We start from the raw sequence: 6,308 nt of genomic DNA on the forward strand, positions 1-6,308 counted from the left end.
ATGTTAGAGATAACAGAGAAGTAGAGAAGTAAAATCTCCCTCATAGCCCTTAAATCTTGTGCAAAGTGGTATCCACACCGATGTGTCTTTGCGACAGACAGGAGTATTACAAGGGCTAGTATGAGAATAATAAGCCCTTGCTGCAGTCACATGGATATAATGGGCTATAGTCCTTCAATAGATTCCTTTTTTTCCCCCAGTGGCTATTGGGCATTTTCAGCAAGAATATAGCTAGATTTATTGAGATATTTACAAGTTCAGCCTCTTTTATGTGTCTCACATCTGAACCATCTTTAGTCAAGAGGCTATTAAGGACACATTCAAAGTCTGGGGTGTCCAGACAAGAGGCATCGGGGAGTGGTAATCAATTTGCGCCATTATCAGGTTATAAGCCAGAGATTCTTCAGCCTCTAAGAGTTCAAGAAATACTCCATCTGGTCCACAGGTCATAATAGCACACCGTTTGCAAAGTAAATCTCATCAAACAGATTCAGCACCGGGCTTCTGTTTATTCCATCATCCTGAAGGGTGATATTGACCCATTACCATGGCCACTGCTCCTCCTGCCAGCCCTCGCCAACAGAGGAGGGCCTCCACCAAGCTTCTTAGTGATGTTGGTGCCCCAAGTGCCAGTGAGTGATTAATACCCTTGGTGAATGTTGTGTCCTCTGGGCCTTCTTGAGGTCTTCTGGCCTTACCTGAAATATCCATAAATGCTATCTACTTCCCCTCGGCCTCTTTATTTCTTCCTCTCCCACCTTCCAGAGTAACTCAAGCATTTACCCTTCATTGAGGACAGACCATCCCTTTTTTCCAGAATTCTCAGAGATACTCCAGCAACAAAAACTCCCATTGCCTGGGTTCCTTGCCAGAATGTTAAACTCCAAGGCCTGAGAAAGTGCCCATAAGCTACTGAATTCTTGCTCGTCCAATTTTACATTCCAAACCCTTTGATCAAACAACTTCAAAATCCAACCCCAGGCACGCGACCCCAGCTTCAGCCAACTCACACCAACTAAGCTAATTCTTACAGCGTCTTCAGGATAAAGTCTCCTTCCTCCCTTATCAGGCCTGATATGTTTCTAGCTAGGTCATGTTAGGATCTACCTTTGCTACTGGCCTAGCACTGACTTAAAATATAGTGTATTAATAGGAAATCTGAGGTACAGGAAGGCCAACAGATCAGGAAATGATGGCCATGAAAAGATAGTTTAATACTCACAGTTCCCAAGAGGAGAGGGCATGTCATGCCACAGAAGGGCCACACGGGGAAGCCCTGTGATTTGTCAGGAGGCAGAGGGAGATGGGGAATGGGACGCCAGAGCTTTCACTGTGATTTCTACAGGAAAGAACAGGCTAAACATGGTAAGCAAGCTTAGTGGCTGGTTTGAGTAATTTCAGTGGTATCTGGGGCATGAGGTTGTCCCTAGTTGTCCTGTACCTGGGCCTGGAGTGATTAGGGCAGATAGACAATGGCCTTGAGTGTGAGTGTAGACTCTGGATTAGTTGGTTTGTATCAGAAAAGGATTTTTCCTAAGGGTAGGGAGGGAGATGAGGGAGGCAGGAGGCCAAGGCAAGGTGACTCAGGTGTATTAACAGGTTGTCCATTCTAAGGCGTAACCAGCATATGCATATAGAACAGATATTCAAGCATCAAGTTTACAGAACCTAGAAGCATGGTCAGTACAGGCACCTAGGAGAAGAGGCAGGGATAGCTCCTGACAGGTATCTGTTTCCTTGAGGGGAAAACCTTCTGCAGCATCTTCAAGCACATCTTGACAGGGACAGACGGGCCCTATCTACAGTGCCAAAATCTTCAGAGACTTTCAGCCAGATAACCCCACCCATATTTCAAGGCCTCCCATTCTCCCAATCCTGTACATGACCCTAGCATTACAGACCTATAATGGCTGAGCATTCAAACATTTCTGAAGCTCAGGACTCTAACCAATAAAGTATTGAGTCATCTGTTTTTCCACTACAGGAGACATGGCTTCCTTGTAAGCCACCGCAGAGTGTTCCCTGGTCCTCACAAAGTAACAAGTCTTTACTGCTAGTTAACAGCCTCTGATTCTTCATTATCCCTCATCAGGATATATCCGTCCAGGTTGGCCTCAACCAACTGATTCCGCATGGTCACTCCCCCCACCCTCCCCATGTCTCTCAAGTTCATGAGTCATGGAGCACTGCAACGCGACTACTTCCTAGTTCCAGGGATAACCCAGGCCCCACACAGCGCTCAGCGTATTGTGTTCTTCACCACCGTGTGGTGAATCAGTCCAAAATCTCTGTCTTCTTGCCAAGTTTTTGGACCATTCTTGGTACCACTGGTTTTACTTTGCCAAGAATCAGCCTCCAAGATGAGATGAGATACACAAGAAACACACTGAAGGAGGAGAGAGGAGAAAGCAAGGAAATAATTCAGATCACAGTGCAAGTCTCACACTTGCATAAAGAGAGAGGGAATGAGGAAGCACAGAATAAAAGGAGTTTTGGGTTTCGGGGGTGAGAAAAGTGGGTGATGGACATTGAGGAGGGCACTTGTTGGGATGAGTACTGGATGTTGTTGTATGTAAGTGATGAATCATGGGAATCTACTCCTGAAGCCAAGACTACACTGTATGTGAGCTAACTTGACAATATATAAAAAAAAAAAAAAAAAAAAAAAAAAAAAAAAAAAAAAAAAAAAAAAAAGAAGGAGTTTTGGACTGCAGGACAATTCAAGAAATGTTCAGTCAAGTCCTCAAGTGAAAGTCACCCTCAGGATGAGCCCTGCCTCTTCAGAATGAGACTCTTAGTATTCCCGCCACACTGCCTCACAGGCTGGGAGCAGCCAAGAGAAGCACGGCCCCAAGGGGAATGTGACAGAGGATCCAAAAGGTATCAGCTGGGGCCATCCTTCAGAGAGACATTCTTGCCTTCTCTCAAATGCAGCAATATAACTTTCAACTTCACTGACTGATCCAAATTCAAATTAACCTGTCCAAAACAGAAATGTAAAATGATTCTTGACTGTATTGTATAAGGGTACCTTTCTATTTAATTGTATTTATGATCCTTTTTTTTTTCAATATATGAAATTTACTGTCAAATTGGTTTCCATACAACACCCAGTGCTCATCCCAAAAGGTCCCTCCTCAATACCCATCACCCACCCTCCCCTCCCTCCCACCCCCCATCAACCCTCAGTTTGTTCTCAGTTTTTAACAGTCTCTTATGCTTTGGCTCTCTCCCACTCTAACCTCTTTTTTTTTTTCCTTCCCCTCCCCCATGGGTTTCTGTTAACTTTCTCAGGATCCACATAAGAGTGAAACCATATGGTATCCCTCTTTGGGGATTACTACCATATCTGCACATGTAGCTAAATGGTATTATTTCTTATGTTTCCGTCTAAGATATCCTCAGACATCCCATCATCCCAAAGCCTTCATTTGGAAAGAGTAGGCAGTTTACAAATCCTGTGAGCTACAGGACTATGAAGTTTCACCCATTCATTCATTCATTCATTCTTCCATGTTTTCATCAATTCAATGCCACTGTTACTCATCCTCTATGTACCAGGCACTCTGAAACTCTGCAAGCCCATAAAGCTGATAGCATGCAGTTACTGAAAACACACAATGAGCAACTACCTCCTAGAGTCGCCTCCCCATCCACGGGTTACCACTGATAGGACTATATGCTCTACAAATTATGTAAGCTCTCCTACCCTAACAAGCACATCAGACACAATCAGAAAGAAACAATTTCCAGCTGTTTTTCCCACAAAGCATACATATGTAGATTTTGCCATCAGACTCCTAACTACATGAATGAAAACCTAGTTTCCTCAGGAAAGATTTTCTAAACCACTTACTGAGTCAACTTTGGATGCAGTCACAGCATATTGCGAACCAAGGGGAGAAGGTTTCGTATCAGAATAACCTTAGGGCAAGTAGAAAGGTAAAAAATATTTCTGAAATTATCCAATGGCTATTCAAAGAAGCTGGCTACAATTAAACCTTGCCTCCAACAGGGCCATGCTGAAAATCACAGAACATTTAGATACCATATTAGTTTAACAGACCTGCAAGGTAGTTGATGTTTTGACATTAATTGAAAAGAACGCTGTATTTGCTAGAGTTGGAATTTCCGAGACTGTCAATGTACTTACTGAAAATTCATTTGAGAATTCCCTTCTGATGTCTGTTTAACCTGAGTTTCAAACCCCCAGGAAAACCATGATCTCTTCATCTATATCTTATACAGCAGGAGGCAAGACACTTAATAAACTGAACAAACTTTAGAAAGATGGAAGTCTTAAATTTGAATTCAACCCATGGCTTACTTGCTACGGACGCTCTTTTTCCTGGAGAAACCTCAGGCTGTTACAAATGAGAAGCAGAGGTGGTGGCCTACCCCATCACATACAAATGTTCCCTGTCTGTTTGACGGCAGCAGTTGTGATTGAGTTGTTTCTCCTAAGGCAGACCAAGAGGAGTATCTCTCCATAAAAACAATCAGATGTAAAGTAATGACAGGTCAGAGTGATTGATGACAATAACAACAAAAGAAGGGTACCAATCAGCAGAAGAAACAATTCATATAAAATAAATGAGTGATCCCAAAGGGCTTTAACTTTTTAAGGAGAGGGATTTTTTTTAATGTTTATTTATTTGGGGGGGGGGGGGTAGGCAGAGCGTGAGGGGGGAGGGGCAGAGAGAGAGGGAGACACAGAATCTGAAGCAGGCTCCAGGCTCTGAGCTGTCAGCACAGAGCCCGACAAGGGGCTCAAACTCACAAACCATGAGATCATAACCTGAGCCAAAGTCAGAGGCTTAACTGACAGAGCCACCCAAGCGCCCCCAGGAAAGGGATTTTTAAATCTAGGGGTCATCGGGAGACAAGGTCATCAATGGTAACTCACGATCATTACTGTCACAACCCTCCCCCCACCAAACCGTTACACAGATGAGTTGGTTCATGCATGCATGCATTCATTCATTCATTCATTCACTCATTGTGTTCTTGGATGTGTCGCTCATGACGGATGGTATTCTTGAACGACTGCCACTTTTTAATACTGAGAAGGCAATGGGTTTGTAGCTCTCCTTCAAGTGTAAGAATATAGGCAGAGGCTGAAAGAGGTCTTTAAAACAATGGGACTGATATCAGCCTATTTTGCTTCCCACAGCTCCATTGACAAAATGAATTTGTTTTGTGATTTCAGGTCAGATATTTTGGCTTTACAAAATTACAATAGAATGGAAATGCTTACCAAGAATTTTATTGAGCCACTGGTCTACAAATAACCCATAGAATTTGGTATCTGTAAGCAATGTGTGGACATGAACATTTAATGTCCCAACTCTGCTATATAAGGGCTATAAAACTGTCCTTCATTCTATACTGTCAAGGTCAAAAGAATAAAACAAATCCAAATAATTTTTTTCTAAAATCCATATGCACCAAGAAACTCTAAAAATCTCTGGGGGTAAAAAGAACTCTTTCTAGTCTGGCTTTGTATTTCCTCTCTGTTCCTAACTGTTCAGAAACATACCCAAGCGATTCAATATCATCACAGGCTACTCACCTCCACATTTCTCGCTTTCAAATAGTTTATACTGTGAAATCACAAAGGCACTGATTGTCATTCTCAAAAGACAGAATCACTCTCCTATCACATCAAAAGCATTTGAATAGTTCCTCTAGTTACAGAGAAGGTTAAAGCTAAAATGTTGAAGCCGTTGCATTATTATTTTGAAATGAAATGGCAAACCACATCAGACAGCTCAACTGGCACAGAGCTGCGCATGCTTGGAAAACTGGAGACACATGCTTAGACTATGCTCAGCATCTCTTACATTTGATCCATGCTTATTTTCCATGTGTAAGCCTCCATATGTTCTAGTTTTCCATTATGAAACAATAGGGGGGGTCCTTCTGAAGCTAATTTAGCACCTGTGAATTCCCATAGGCTGTAACCAGGGACAGTAATCCGTTTGAGTAAGTGACTGCCTTAAATTTCAAACGTACTAAGTTCAACTATTTTCATGAGGTGTTCATTTTTAATTTTAGTGATTATGTGCAATGGACAGAAGTACAGTGGCTAATAGATGTACAATTTTAACTTTCTGATAACAGAAGTATGAAAAGTTCCTCAACTTTGACATCAGTGTGACTCTTTGAAATCCTTACATCATCACAAGTACCGAATAACCAAGCAACACTTACGTTAAAGATAAAAAGATCTCGTTATCATAGACTTCTTCACAGGTCCTTCAGACCTTGAGTGTTTTGTATGTGTGGATTACACATAAAATACTCCC

At 42.3% G+C, this 6,308-nt stretch overlaps 1 long non-coding RNA gene across 1 annotated transcript; it reads left to right on the top strand.

Moving 5' to 3' along the window:
* Positions 1-520: 520 nt before the first annotated feature.
* Positions 521-2,061, top strand: LOC131489751 (uncharacterized). Its single transcript, XR_009250715.1, has 2 exons — positions 521-632; positions 1,743-2,061. It is a non-coding gene; the product is annotated as an uncharacterized LOC131489751 (long non-coding RNA).
* Positions 2,062-6,308: the final 4,247 nt, after the last annotated feature.

This window comes from Neofelis nebulosa, chromosome 11 (assembly GCF_028018385.1).
Source record: "Neofelis nebulosa isolate mNeoNeb1 chromosome 11, mNeoNeb1.pri, whole genome shotgun sequence".
Taxonomy (NCBI): Eukaryota; Metazoa; Chordata; class Mammalia; order Carnivora; family Felidae; genus Neofelis; species Neofelis nebulosa.